Source organism: Trachypithecus francoisi, unplaced genomic scaffold (genome assembly GCF_009764315.1).
Source record: "Trachypithecus francoisi isolate TF-2019V2 unplaced genomic scaffold, Tfra_2.0 Lachesis_group17, whole genome shotgun sequence".
NCBI classification, from domain to species: domain Eukaryota; kingdom Metazoa; phylum Chordata; class Mammalia; order Primates; family Cercopithecidae; genus Trachypithecus; species Trachypithecus francoisi.
This window is the reverse complement of record NW_022681462.1, coordinates 54,752,033-54,768,477: the sequence shown is the minus strand read 5'-3', so window position 1 is coordinate 54,768,477 and position 16,445 is coordinate 54,752,033.

Below are 16,445 nucleotides of genomic sequence, written 5' to 3'. Positions count from 1 at the left end.
AAGGGAAAGCAGGCACATCTTACATGGTGGCAGGTAAGAGAGAGAGTGTGTGAAGGAGGAATATGACAAACATTTATAAAATCATCAGATCTTGTGAGAATTCACTCAGTGTCACAAGAACAACAGGGGAAATCACCCTCATGATCCAATCACTTCCATGCCTTGACACAGGGGATTACAGGGATTACCATTTGAGATGAGATTTGGGTTGGACACAGAGTCAAATCATATAATTCCACCCCTGGTTCCTTTCAGATCTCACATCCTTTTTAGATGTGAGTGATTCACACTGCCCTAGAAGAGGTTCTCCATGATGGCTTAGCTCCTGCAGCAGACTTCTGTCTGGACGTCCAGGCATTTCCATACATCCTCTGAAATCTAGGCAGAGGCTCCCAAACCTCAGTTCTTGACTTCTGTGAACCCGTATGCCCAATACCACATGGAAGCCACCAAGGCTTGTGGCTTGCATCCTCTGAAGCAACAGTTCAAGCCATACCTTGGCCCCTTTTAGCCACAAGGGAAGCTGGAGTGGCTAGGATGCAGAACACCAAGTCTCCAGGCTGCACAGAAGAGTGGGACCATAGGCCCAGCCCACAGAACCATTTTTCCCTCCTAGGCCTCTGGGCCTATGATGGGAGGGGCTGCCTTAAAGATCTCTGACACGCCCTGGAGACATTTCCCCCATTGTCCCGGTGATTAATATTTGACTCCGCATTACTTATGCAAATTCTGCACTAGCTTGAATTTCTTCCTAGAAATTGGGGTTTTATTTTCTATTTCATTGTCAGGCTGCACATTTTCCAAACTTTTATGCTGTTCTTCCCTTTTAAGAATGAATTGTAATCTCAGATCATCTCTCTCAAATTCAAAGTTTCACGGACCTTTAGGGAAGGGGGAAAATGTCACCAGTCTCTTTGATAAATCATAGTGAGGGTGACCTTTGCTCCAGTTCCCAATAAGTTCCTCATCTCCATCTGAGAACATCTTGGCCTGGACTTCATTGTTCACACCACTATCAGCATTTTGGTCCAAGCTATTAAACAAATCTCTAGGCAGTTTCAGACTTTCCCACATCTTCCTGTCTTTTTCTGAGCCCTCCAAACTCTTCCAACTTCTGCCTGTTACCCATTTCCAAAGTTGCTTCCACATTTTAAGGTATCTTTATAAGAGTACTCCACTCTCTTGGTACTACTTCATTGTATTAGTCTGTTTTCACAGTTATAAAGAAATACCCAAGACTGGGTAATTTATAAAGGACAGAGGTTTGACTCACAGGTCAGCATACTTGGGGATGCTACTTGGGGATGCCTCGGGAAACTTACGATCATGGCAGAAGGGGAAGGAGTCATGTCTTATGTGGTGGCAGGCAAGAGAATGAAAAACCCAGGAGAAATTGCCATTTATAAAACCATCAGATCTCGTGAGAACTCACTCATCATCATGAGAATAGTATGAAGGAAACTACCCCCATGATCCAATTGCCACCCACCCTTGTCACATGGGGGTTATGGGGATTACAATTCAAAATGAGGTTTGGGAAGGAAAATAAAGCCAAACCGTATCACTCTGTAACCCCAATCATCACCCTAGCCAGTCCTTGACTGATGGCTCCCAAAATACTGGAAGGTAGAAAGAGAGGAACGGATGATGATGATGATGATGTTGCAAGAGATATCATCTTCTTTATTAAGAGAATCACCACACCCACCACCATCACAAAACTAACTGAGAGGAATCTTTGAGAGAAAAAATTGTATGGGTTGGAGGTACTTTCAAAACGAAGAGATGGGCTGACTATACCTGATAGACAGGTCACTGAGCTGAAATTGGCAGACTCACCCTGGAGTCACTCTTGGTGCAGCCATAGGGGCACACCAGGATATAGTGATATCCTTGTCAAGAACTTGACAGGTGTTCCCAGAGTGTTAGGGACGTATATGGAGGTAGAATATAGAATCTATCACTCGACTCACCCGAAGATTTCTTAAGATGAGAGGTTTGAGGAAGTAACCCTCTGCCTAAGGCTAAAAAAGAGCTGTAGTATGGGCTCAAAGTAAAATGTCCCTCATGTCCCTTGGAGGGCAGGAAAGAGGAACCTACTGTGTTTCATGGTTCCCTATAAAGAAGCACAGTGTTTGAGGAAATGAAGATGACACAGAAGACACCCTTAGACATCCAGGAAAGTATGCCTCCCTTTAGTCCACAGCATAGAGTTGAGGCTGGGATATGGATAATACCTCATCACTGGATTTTCTAATGCCCTTTGCACATAGGCAGATAACTAAGGTCTTGTCAAGAAAATGTAAATCAAAGTGATGTGTGTAATTTCTGCCTCACTTTCTTAAGAGAAAGTTTCTGAGATTAGTCCTTCATTCCGTTCTCCTCCCTAATGGCAAAATAGCAGTAACCGTAGAAAGCTTATGTCCTGTATAGAGGCTTACCAATCCATGTGTATAAGTAACTATGGAGCTGTCTTGGAACACACACTGCACCACCGTGCAAGAAGGAAGAACCTTTTGTTTTGTTTGAACTACTGAATTTTGAAAATTCTTAACTATAGCTCTTTTGAGTATGTACTATTTCTAATCCACACAGCTTGGGCCAAAAATCAGATAGGATAATTGGACTACTGGCTAGATGCTAAGAAGATGTAAATGCCTGCTCAAAATGATACATACTTTGGTATTTCTAGCAAAGTGTGTCCAATTATGAAATCAAACCACTGAGATACACATTTTCTTTTGAATATTCAAATATTATTTTGCTTCCAATTGGCAAATCATTATAAAATATCTCAACACTTTACAGCAAACATATACTAAGTGCTAACTTGGTTTGCCCCACAAGGTTATAGAGAATTCCAGGAAGAGAGTAGGGAAGAGAATAAAAATCTCCAGGGAGGATACCAATCATTAAACTGAGATTTTGTGTTTGCACAGCCAAGACATAGCTATAGGGGAATACCACTGAGGAGCATTAAAGAAACATCAGGCTGACTAATAATAAGAATTTCCATCCAAATCCATCTACCAATTCAAGTGAATCTGCAATAAATATAAATCCACATGCAGTAGTGTCTCTCTAGGGAAATCTAACATTTTCCCACCAGACAGGATTGTTCTGCATAGCAACCATTTTATGTTGAAGATGACAGCTTGTCTGTCTTTGCCTACTGAGATCAGATCAGAATGTCAGCTATGCTACCAGTCAAGGCTGCTCTTCAGTCTAAAGGAGGTGCCAATTTGCCAAAAGGGAACATTCTCTTACCCATACGATCGATCGGCAGGACATTAAGAATAAGTTCAGCAATATGAATGCAATGAAATATCTTAATACATGTATAGAAAACATTTTAAATTCAAAGTTCAGAAAAAAGCACACCATTTAAAGATGTTCTTTAGTAACAGGGTACCCTCAGTAGGATTAGTGATTTCTTCAAGAATAATTTGTTTTATTATTATTTAGATATAGTGAGCAAGAAATGGGGCTGTCACTAATTTTCTGAAGCCTTGCAGGTTTGAAATATTTTGTATCTTTAGCCAGGAAGCTGTTTTAGTAAAACATAATAAGAACAATTATTTCAATGTTTTGAGCATCAGTTGGTATTGAAATGAACATGAATGGTTCATCTGGTCCTTTATATTATTCATACCTACAGAAGATTTTCTCCTTTGTGATTATCTAGAATAATATATTTTAAGTTTTCTAGACTCATATTATAGTGAAGCATTGATATTGTTGTCATATGTTGTGTGTCAACACGCAAATGTCTTGGTTTTTGTTCAATGCCAATGAATAAAATAAAACTGTTTTTTTTTTTTTTTTCCAGACAGAGTCTCGCTCTGTTGCCCGGGCTAGCTTGCAGTGGCACGATCTCTGCTCACTGCAAGCTCTGCCTCCCGGGTTCCTGCCATTCTCCTGCCTCAGCCTCCTGAGTAGCTGGGACTACAGGCGCCCACCACCACGCCCGGCTAATTTTTTATATTTTTAGTAGGGATGGGGTTTCACCGTGTTAACCAGGATGGTCTCGATCTCTTGACCTCATTATGTGCCCACCTTGGCCTCCTAAAGTGCTGAGATTACAGGCATGAGCCACCTTGCCCGGCCAAAATAAAACAATTCATACAAAAAACTTTGCCTGGAAATCTCCTTCATCCTACTTATACCATGAGCCCACGTAAGTATTCAATTAGGAGGAAATTAAATTGCATTGATGCGTTTCCTACAACACTGTTACAAAAGTATGGTTCTACGTAGATTCTTAGTTAACCTGCCAGACAGAATCATACAACCCAATGTGAACTTGAACTAGCATTGGAATTCATTTTTTGTTTTTCTTTTTGAGTTTTTGGCTTGTGTTTGTTTTTCACAACCTTGGTGGTACATTTATCTTATGCAAGAACAAACATCACTCTCCTCCAAATAATAGAAAATATCCCATAATATGCATCTTTCTATATGTAACATTATGAAGAAAAACATTTATATCAAGATATTGGATACATTGTGTACTGAGAACTCATTAATTTTCCCAAACATTTAGTTAGGTTTTTTATTGATTAAGTGAGGATGTGGGCAAAAGGCTAGACCTCAAGCAGAGGCACAGCACAGCAGAGATTACTTATAAGAAAAACTAAATTGTATTCTGGAGGAATTTATCAGAATATGTCAGTGTGCTGTGACACAAAGGTGTCAGCTAATGGAAGCAGTAATATTCACAATGTGATTTCATATTTCTAAAATTTTTAGTGGTGTTACTAAACAATATAAGGAGCAGAACAACACTTTCTCAAAATTGGAAAGAAAACTTAAGAAGACTACTTGACTGTTAATTATACTATAATATTTTATATGCACTAATATTATCACCAGGTGTATATATCCTCTGCCACCTGATAACATTAAAGCCTTTAGGGGGATCAAATTGTGAATACTAAAAACAATTTTAGGCAACAGCAGAACAACAAAAACAAATAGGAACTTCAAAATTGCATGAATTTTGTCCTCACAAAATTTTCCAAATGTAAATGCAACTAAGCATTTATGTTCTTAATGCTTCATCTCTATAAAGCTTCTAGAAAAACCTTCATACATGACATAGGTTTACATATTTTAAAGTTTTTTCTTTCCTTTTTAAACGGAAACAAATTTTGTTCATTTGTAAAAACTTAAAAGTGCAAATAAGCAATATATAAATTGTAAACCATCTCAAATCTCATCACCCACTTTGTTCATTAAGATATATGCTTGAACTCTCAGAAAGAAACCCTTTCTTCCACTCCTGGTTTTCTGGGTGAGCGACTCACCCATCACAAACCTCTGTCTATCCTCTATCTAAGTCTTCCTTCACCCAGTCTCTTGGGAGCAGAGTGACTGGCAAACAAGAATAAGTTGGCATGTTTATCTCAACCCTCCTACCTCCAGGTTCTGAGGTCCTTCTGGTAGTGTGAGGGGAGTTGCTGCCCTGGTCCAGTGCGTACATCTACTTAATCTTGGGGTTTAGTTCACAGGGCCAATGACTCTGACACAAGCCACACCCTCCCATTGGGCCATAATCAATACTGAAAGTGATACTAGAGCCACCTCTGTTAATTTTGTTTCTCAGCTTACTCAGAGCCCAGGAATACTTACAGGAATGCCATTTAATTGGCTCCCTAAGAGACCTGAACTCTTATCTACCTTTTTATAATTATAGAAATGAGTTTTTAAATAACATAAAAACTTATAAGCTGGTCATTACAGGCCAAAGAAGTTTTATAATTAGCCCTGCTGTGTAACCCTGGTTAAATAACAGAAACTCTACAGGCTTCTGACTCTTAATACAGGAGTTGGAAGACTTTTCTTTATAAAGAGCCAAATAATATACATTTTAGATTTTTTGCACTATTGAGTTTTTGTCACAACTGCTTATCTCTGTCTTTTTAGTGAGAAAACCTCCACAGACAATACTTAAACCAAAGGGTGTGGCTATGAGCCAATAAAATTTAATTTACATAAATAAGTGGCCTACAGATTTTGCCTGCAGAAAGTAAATGGTTTGCCAACCTCTGAATATGAACTGAGAGAATCAAAAGACATGAGCACTAAAGACTCTGCCCAATACAATGTAGCATTCTATTTCAATTCCTGAATAAACTAATTGTTATTCTGTTCCTGGATTTTTCATTTTCCCTTTTACATTATTTTTAGGGAAGTAGCTGAGTGAAATGCGACATTTGGGGTCTAAGAAATTAAATCATATAGCATATTGGATCCTGTCATTTCAAGAGAAATGAAATAACTTGGGCAATGCTGTAAAGCTGTCCTATAAATAGTTCTGGGTCTAGCTGAGAAATTCAAACCCATGAAGTGGTTTGTTGTCTGCTCTGTCTATGGGGTAATTTGGGCCATAGGATGGCTGACATTTCCATGGCAGGGTCAGTAATTTCAGAAATCTCCCTGTTAGTTGGCACTCACTCTTAGCAGATTGGACCTGATAATACTGATGAAACAAGTCAGCTCTCCACTTCCCTGCCTTTATAGATAGGCTATTTAAGTCCAGTGACATCTTCCACTTCATATCCTGTTTTCAGTCTCTGTAGAATAAACCTTTAGCTCACCCTAATTTAATGTAGGGGCTGAGCCAAAGCAGGAGACATCAAAGAAAAATTGCATGGAACAAACTCAAATAGGGGAAAAAGACTTTATTCAAGACTACTGCAATAGGGCAAAGTGAATGAAGCTAATTCCTCTGAAACAGAAGACAGGAGGGGTTTTTAAGCACTGGGATGAACTAGTGGAAAAATATTGGAGAACATTAGTATGAAACATTAATCAATAAAATGTGTTGAAGACATTGTGTTATTCCTGAGTTTGCCCATGTTTTTCTCTATTATGAGGCCATCTGTGTTTTCTAATAGGTACCCATTGAAGTTAGGCTCCTATCTTCCTCACAGGAACTGAGAGATAGAGGTGTTATCTTCCTTCAAAGGGATGTTTCCCTGGTCCTTGAGAAAGACATTCCTGGTTGTAAAACTAACAAGAGGCAGGGAGAATATTTATATGCATTTCAAAGAGGCTTAAAAAGAATTTGCAATTATAAGTTTTCTGAAGTAAACGTTCTAAGAAAACTGCGGTACTAGAGTTAGAGCTAGAGTTAGAAAGGAGCCTATTTCAAGTTCAGTCAAGTGAGAAGAACATTAAGATTGTCTTGACCAGAGCCAATCAACTAAATTTAAACTTCCATAACCTTAGGAGAGTTATTTAAAAACTTTACTATACATGTAACTGCCCATGTGTGAGATTTTTATATTTGTTTCTTGTTTATTTAAACAAATAAATAGTGAAACAAATACATTTCTATTTATTTTTCACAATAGTTCATTGGATGCTACTATCATTTCCATTTTTTAAAGAAAGAAATGAGAAAGAATAAGGTACATCCCAAGTCTACAGCCCTAATAAGTATAAAAAATCAAAATTTTATCCCACATATAATTCCAGATCTTCTCTCATCACTGCACCAAGCAAGCTGTTTCTCAAAGAAAAAAAAAAAAATATCCTGGGATTCTTCTAGAACATAAAGAAAAATAACAATCATGATATTATAAAATCAATATTTCCCAGCTCTTCTGAAGATAATTTAAAGCTGTTATAGAAATCAGAGTTCTGTTTTATAGGTGGGTTTCTCAACCACGGCATTATTGACATTTTAAGTCAAATAATTCTTCATTGTGTGGAGGCTGCCCTTGTCCTGTGTATTGCAGAATGTTTCACAGATCCCTGACCTCTACCACCTAGATTCCAGTATTACCCCTGAGTTAGGAATACCAAAAAAAAAAAAAACTCTCTGGATATTGTCAGTGTCTCCTGAGGGTAAGATATCTTCTATTGAGAGCCACTGCTTTACAGGAATGTTCTTCTATAGTATTTTCAGTGATGGAACCCTTCAAATAAAGAAATATTTTACAGAACACAGATATTTAAAAATTAAATGAAATAAAGAGGATGCCCTAGAAGAGAGAGCTCTACTCAATTCATTTTGTTCTCACCTTCTCTCACCAACCTTCTGAGATACTTATACCAATATGACTCCGTAGAAATGGCTGCTCAAACAGAACTTATATCCTTCTCTTGAGATGTTGCCAGACATGGTTCTACAATACATTCTGTCTACCCTTCGCCTCATTAAACATAGGTTTGCCGTTAGTACTTTTGGCAGGGTAGGTAAACAGAGCTATTATCAGATTGTTTTTGTTTTTAAAAGCTTATCCGTCCAGCAAAAGGATTCCAACTGTTCAAGAAAATGGCTGTTATATTCACTTGGGTGAATCAAGTAACTCATTTGCCACAGAGCTGTCTCCAACGGTGATACTCCCAGCATGCAATGGATCTGGCTCAGATTTCATTAAGGGCAAGATGGATCCTTGGCTCAGCTAGTTCCAAACTTAATCTGCAGTTTATAAGCATTTTAGATGGAAATCTACCTTTTCTTTGCAGTTATTGTTTGATAATGGCTTTTTCTTTCATTACAATTTAAATATTCTACCATTACCTGTTTTACACAGTGAAAAATCCATAGAGTAGGTGAGTTCCTATAGAGAGAATGTTTTACACTTCACCGCTCTTCAGAAATACTGGTATAAATTAAATTTCATGCTGACTGGCTAAATCCAGAAAGGTCAATAGTGTTTAGTATTTGGTTATTTTTGTCCAAAGCTTATTCACATTACTAGACCCATACTGAATGTTCCTGTTGTAAAAATCATTTATTTCAAAGTACCTCATACAGATGAGAAAGTTAATATTGTAAGTAAAGATAAGACAGTGGTACTGCTTAGCAAAACATGCAGTTTATGGGGTATAATTTGATGTAATGAAATGTCCATGTTGACCCCCCAAAAGAGTTGACACTAAACTGCCATGGTACCTGAAGTCATTAAAAGTTTCTTTCCTAGAAGGGACAATACCTTTAGCCACTAATAATTCAAAGTGAATGAATACATGCATTTTCTATTTTTTCACTTATCAGATACTTGATAAAATATAACAAAGTTTAAAAAACAGGTGAATTATTAGTTTTGAGAAAAAATAGACATTAAGTTCCTTCCGAGGTCCTTGAATAAAATTGAAAGAACCAGAACTTTTTCTTCTAAATTTAGCAAAATTAAGGGAAGACTTTCATTTATTTTCCTTTATTTTTTGAAAGAAAAATTCTTAAAACAATTATCAAATGGCCCAAGTTTGAGTCACTTTAAGAATTCTCAAGTATTATTCTATCATTGTTATTAAACTAGAATAGGAAGACTGGGTTGAAAGAGTGAAAGAAATAGAGGCTAATGTTCATTGTAATTCATGACTAAAGCACAAAATATAAATTCGTTTTGGATAACTTTGATATGATTATTTTTCTGTAGCTACTTCTTTTTCTGAAGGTTTGTTGGTAAGTTTTTGTTATTGTTTTTATCTACTTAAGTCCCAGATTTGAAACCGTCAATGAAACATCTCCTACTCACAACTCATAAAATCAATTATTCTTTTATTCACAGTAATAAAGCTCACTCCCAGTGAGACCAATTCAGACATACAATCAGGTCAAAATCTTAATTTTCCTATTAACCTCAACTTCATCTTTCAACTATTAAAAAGTAACTTAGGCTATAATCATGACTCTCACACAACTATAAAATTAACTCATGTCAAAGACTCTGTTTAAGTTATTAAAGGGTCAATGAGAACAATGTCAAAACTGGTTCAAAGAAAAATTCAAAGTCACATATACTGGCAGATAAGAAATGCTAAAATAAACTTACCATAGATGGAAAACTGACATATTACACAGTGGGGGAAGAGAATTGTCCATTGTATTTCCACCAAACAAAATGTATTTGTATGTCTATGAATAAGAATTATTTGCATCTCTATCAGCTAAAGTTGTAAAACAGCTCAAAGATAATGAAAGGCACAAAGACCTATAGAATCAGATAACCTGGAAGAGTGTTCCTGAACAATACCATATTTTCCATGGAAGAAAACTGGTACTCTTTTTGGTTCCTATTAAGTTCTTTCACAGGATTTTCCTACACAAACATCTTTTTTCCTTTTCCTGGACCAGCATAATAAAATCTGAAATGAATATTCTCCTTTATGTTTTTAATGAAGGAACTAGTACTTGAGTTAAGCAATTAAATGCTTTGCTGGCAACAGATACGAAAAGGGATTGGATAAGGTGAGAAATAAGGGCTCATTTTTCATCTGGAAATACTGAAAGAATTTACAGTTTTGTCAATGACTCTTTTCCGTTTCTTACTTAGCCACAAAGCAGACACACAATTTTCGTATTTTAAAATGCTGTTTGATAAGTGTTGGCCTCAATGTGCAGTCAAGTATAAGAATTATTGGTGTAAAATATTTATGGAAATCAGGTTCCTGACTTTGTCACGTAGCTTTGAATCTAGAGGTAACCACATGATCCAGTTCTGCTTAATGAGATAAAAAGTCAATTACTTTAAGAGAATAATTCTGGAAAAGCTGTTGATTTTCTCCTAAGAGATATCACACATGGTGGGCTTTATCATTTAGTCTTTTTTAAATCTACCTTAAATGCAGACGTAATAGCTAAAGATCTGGTAGCCATCTTGCAACTGTGATGAGACAAGCACGAGGATAAAAACTAACAGTCTAAGCTAAGCGTGACAAAGCAGAAAAATAGAATCAGCAACCCTGATAGCATTGTTCAATAGCTGAGTCAAAGCTTGAAGCAACTGCCAACACACAGATTTTTTTCTAAAAGCAATTGTTTCTTTAAGCCACATTTATTTTGAATTTAAACTACTGTTATCTGCAGCTGAAAGCATCAGTCGGTGATACACATTGTTTTCTACAATGCATGGCTTTCTGTACTCATTCCTACATAATAATATGAAAATCCACAACACAGCAATTGCCACTCATAACATTCTTGAAACTTGGTCTCTCTCTCTCTCTCTCTCACCATATATATATGGTGAGAAATATGGTAATATATATATATAAGGTGAGAGAGAGAGTGTGTATATATATGTATATGTATGCTCACACATAGAGAAATTATATCGATAAATCAGACTTTAAACATTGTCTTACAACTTGTTTTTTACCTATTTTCTTTATATTCTCTAATTCTAAATTGTAAAATGTAACTCTTTATGTCTGCTATTCTATTAGATGAATTTTCATGAGATTAGCCAATCGGCTATAGAAGCTTTGTTTCGATTTTTTGTTATCCATATTAGCATAAGGCCAATCTTACATTAAATCTTTAGGAGCATCTGTAAGTCTTTTCTTAGAACAAATTTTTAGAAATGTAATTACTAGAAGAAAAAATAGGCAGGATTTTGAACCTATTAATACTTGTTATGAAATTGAGTCCCAAAAAGTTGATGATTCTATAGGAGATTTCCATATCCTCTTCATTCTTAACAATAATGAATAATATAATGTTATCATGTTACAATTAAATTATTCTATCATATTATTTAAAAAATCTGACATAACAAAAATCCCCATGTATTAAAATTCATTTGAAATCAGTGAATTTGAATATGATTTACATTTTTACAACATTTAATCGTAATGAAATCCAAGAACATATCTATTTTTGTTGTTATTTTCATTCCATAAATCTAAAATGTATTTTCTTTTGTTCATTGTTTGGAATTTTGTTATTTTTTTCTTATTTCATACTTTAGCCTAAATTCTGTTTTGATATAAGCATTGCTTTTTTTGAAGAAATGGCCTGTTTGCCCTCTCACTGTCAACATAGGTATTAATCTGATTATCTTCTCAGATTATAATTGAGAGGATTGATAGTATAAATTCAAAACCACCCTGCTACCTGATAGCATTTGAAGTCCATATAGCCTCAGCAGAGTAACTTTTACCACTACCTGCTCCATGCTTTGCCTGTCCCTTCTCCTACATGCCCCCTCCTATAATGAAACTGTTATCTTGAAAATACCTTGTTTTGACCTCTACTAAAGCATCTGTAGTCCTAAGGGTGTGTCTATACTCTGTTCTCCATAACGATCAGGAGTGAAGGATGGCATCTGAGTTATGTCTTTAGAAATATAAGGGTAAGGTCTAACACTAGAAGTTGAGTTGAAAGTATTTGTTGACTCACTTTGTTCCCTCTACGTTTTTAAAAGCTTGCTTATCTCAAGGCCCAACCCTCTGTGATCTTTACACATGATAAGTAGTTTTCTTATAACTTATGTATTATCTTTAACATTATTAATGGAAGCGCTCTCTCAAACAGAACCCTCATGAATATTTAGCATGACTTAACTTATGATAAAAATTGGCTCTTGTGCTTTGTTTTTGACTTATTAGGACTCACTTTAGGGCATTCCTCTAAGTAAATAGTTCTTTATTAGCATAATAATAGAGCATTTGTATTGATCTCTTTAATTTTTTAAAAAAAATTTCTGACTGGATTTGACACCAAAGCAAACACGGCTAGGCAATGGTAGGTATCAGTCATTGTGTATTCCCATCTTTGATCTTCCTCCTTCTATTAACTGTTGAATTTGAATTACCAGCTAACACAGAGCAAACACACGGGCATGATAGTTGGGAAATAATTTAGCTTTTGGCCTTTTCCCCATTCTCTCCTGTAAATCAACATAGTAAAATATCATGGTGATAATTAATTGTCTGTAAACACCTGTACATTGAGTCACCTACTAGAAACTTAATAGAGGAGAGTTTATAAGAAACCACTCACTCCACTTTGGAGAGATTTCCTTTATGTAAACAGAGTATTTGTTGAGTTCTCAGTGGTGTAGGCAACAAACTGAAGTCTAAGATAGATATTTACAATCTATGCTAAAGTAAACTGAAAGGAAGCCGGTACTAGCCAAGCTTTATAGATGCTTGTTGGCTAATTATTGTTTAAGGTATTTACAGATTGTCACTTACAGGGGTTAGCCGGCTATCCTCCCACATACACTGGGATGCAGGGGCCCTATCTTTCTTTATGATTACATTTCAAAGGGATAGGTCTCAGGTCCTTGAGAAAGACATTCTTGATTTGAGAAAATTTACATCTCAAAGGAACAGAGAAAAGATTTACAATTTCTTACAAGTTTTCTATAGTAAATACTCTAAGAAAAGAGAGGAGTCCTATATTAGGAACAAAGACATTTAAGTTTATTCAAGCTGAGGAAAATGTTAAGCCTGTCTTGGTCACCCTATGATTGCTATGGTTCACTCTGGTCTTATTTCTGACCAAATTAGAGATGGCAATGGCAATAGAGAAGTTCAAAGGGAAAACATGTCAGTGTTCAGAACCAAAAATGGGAATAAGGAAGTTAGAGTTAATATTAATATTCCCAAGCTCAGGACCCAAAAATGCATGAATAAAAGTAGGCAAAGATGAAGATTCAGATAACCAGAGGGAAATGACTTATCTGATAAAAGCAGGCATCTCTTTTTACTGATATTGAAAACCTTGCTTCAAGTTGATAGCCCCTTCAGGATTTATCCAGTAATGTGTAAGGTGACTCTAACCTGTTTCCTTGCTAATTACAAACAAATGACTTAGCATTTCTGAATGAGTTTATTACAGACATTAATGGTTTGGTTTTATTATATGGAAAATGGCAACAATAATAGTCCCTCCGCTATAGTCATTTTGTAATTGGCCGCTCAAATACATGAATGCCATCTCTATAGCAAAGACAGTCACCCCAACTAATAAATAATTTATTGAAGACCTACCATGTACAAGTTACTATGTTGTGCAAGTTGCTATATTGTTAGGAGCAGAAAGGTTAAAAAGATGTATTAGCACTCCTCAAATAATCTACAGTTGTATAGGAGAGATTATACATATTACCAAGGTAGGGTAGTATGCAATATATGCCATAAATGTTTCCTCCCTGGAACCAGGGTGGGAGAAGAGAGGCCCTCTGTGTTGATTAGAAACAAAGTCATGGAGAACATCATATTTAAGCTAGATTTTAAGAAAAAAATTCAAGGACACGATATATATATACATATATATATGATATATATGGCATCGATATATATATTTGTGTCCTCACCTGGTGGAAAACAAAAAGAGAAGCAACTGCTCTGTTTCTTCTTATAAGGAACTAATCCCACTATGCGGACTACACCATCATGACATAATTACCTCCTGAAAGTCCCATCTCCAAAGACCACCACACTGGGAATGTAGGTTTCAGCATATGAATTTTGAAATTCACAAGCATTCAATTCAAAGCAGGTACACATAAAAGGGATGCAGAGGCTAAAACCAGAAAAACAGGTGGAGCAAAAATGTTAAAAGCCTGCCATGTCAAGCTAAGAGGGATTTTGGTTTGTTTGCATGCGTGTGTGTATGTGTGTGTGTGCACATGCATCTGTGAGAGACAGAGAGTGTGTGTGAGTGTCCAAGTTATAGGGAGCTACTAAAGGTTTCCAAGCAATATTATTGAGTTAATCAATAGCATACACTGAAAAGTATTTATCTTTTTAAAGTATGGAGGAGGGAGGAGCTTCAAAATAGCTGACTAGTTGCATCTGATGCTCCCATTTTCAATGGAGAGGAACCATAATAGTAAATAGATAATCACAACTTGAATAGATTATTTAAGAGAGAATGCCGGAATTCAACAGAGAAGTGGCAGGAAGCACAAAAAGCAAGGTAAGAGAGGAAAGTGAGGCAGCCTGTTCCTTAGGGATTGGGGGGGGGTCTGGAAAGGCTCCCCATTGCAAGGAAAGGAAAAGTGAGAGACCCCTCCAGTGATACACATTCCTGCCACAGACTCCCATAATCTTAGCAATGGGTGAGCCCTAGACCCTGGTGGACCTGAAACCTCATGCTGAGTCCCATAGATCCCCAAGACACAAGCAGCAATAACATGGTGCCTTTTTTTTTTGTTTTTAGAATGAGACCAAGTCTCGCTCTGTTGGCTCATGTCTTGCTACAATCTCCACATCGCTGGTTCAAGTAATTCCCCTGCCTTAGCCTCCCAAGCAGCTGGGATTACAGGCACATGCCACCACACCCAGCTAATGTTTTTTGCATTTTTAGTAGAGAAGGGGTTTACAACATGGTGTCATTTTGAGATCCCAGGTCACACCAAACCATCCTGTTCTGCTGCTGGTGCAGAGGTGAAAGCCGGAGGCAACAACCCCCACTACTCAGCAGAGGGACAGCCACATCCTAAAAACAAATTTCTCTGCCCACAATGGCTGCCACTGTTGACTATGTGGGCTAAGGTGCAAGCAAAGCCCACACCCTCTCAGCTACCTGCCTATGGCTTTTCCCAGGGAAAGCCACCCCACTTTTTCCAGTAGCAGGACGACACAGGTGCTGCTGCTCTCACCTGAATATTATGTCAGTGGCCTGGAAAATACCCATCCTTGCCTACCATAGCCAGCCTCAGCATGTACTCCTTGCAGGTCTAAGGGGACCATCCAGCTTTCTCCACACCCCTTAATACCAAAGCACAGTATCCAGGGGTCTGAGGATTGCCCAGCCCAGTTCACCATGGTGGCACCAGAACACTCCTTCTGGGGTCTGAGGTCAGACACATTCAACCTGTCACTACTCCCACAGATGGAACCCACTGTAAGTGTCACCTGTGGGTCTAGGGACTGACCCACCCACATCATAACCACCACCAAAACCAGTGCAAACCACTCGTATCCCAAAGGGTTGTTCCATCACTGCTATTGCCATCACTGATGCCATGCCTGCTACCCAGGGGCTTGACAACCCACCCATCCACCAAGCCCACTGCTGTCATTGCTAGCACCTGAGCAAGCTACCTGAAGGCTCAATAATTGGTCTGCCTGATCCTGCTAACATTAGTGCCAGTGTATGCTAACCTGGAGTCCAAGGACAGGTATGCTAAACTCACCACTGACACCACTGGGGCTCTAAGACTGGCACACCTGGTCCTAGATCCCAACAAAACTTTACCACAGTCTTCATTAATAACAAAACCCTGAACCACCAAAGAAATTACAGATGCCACTGACACTGTTTATAGTATAAGAAATTATATGTTAACTCCACTACTGTACTCACCCAAAATCAAAAGTCAAAGTGCCCTACACAACAAACACCACAGTTACATCTTCAGGAAAAAGTTCTGTCTTATGAAAGCAAATTCGAAATATTGAAAGAGGTGACTGTTATACTAGATGTGCATATATCAACATAAGGACACAAGAAAGGTGAAAAAGCAAAAAACAAACAAACAAAAGACTTGTCCAAAGGGATAAAATAATTCTTCAGAAACAGATTTCAAATAAAAAGAAATTCAGAATACTGATATCAAAGATGCTCAATAATATACAAGAGAATTATGAAAAAATAATACAGAGATTTAAAAAATATCATGACAGGAATGAGAAATTTACAAAAAAAGATAGATATCAAAAGAATAACTAAACAGAAATCTAGAAGTGAA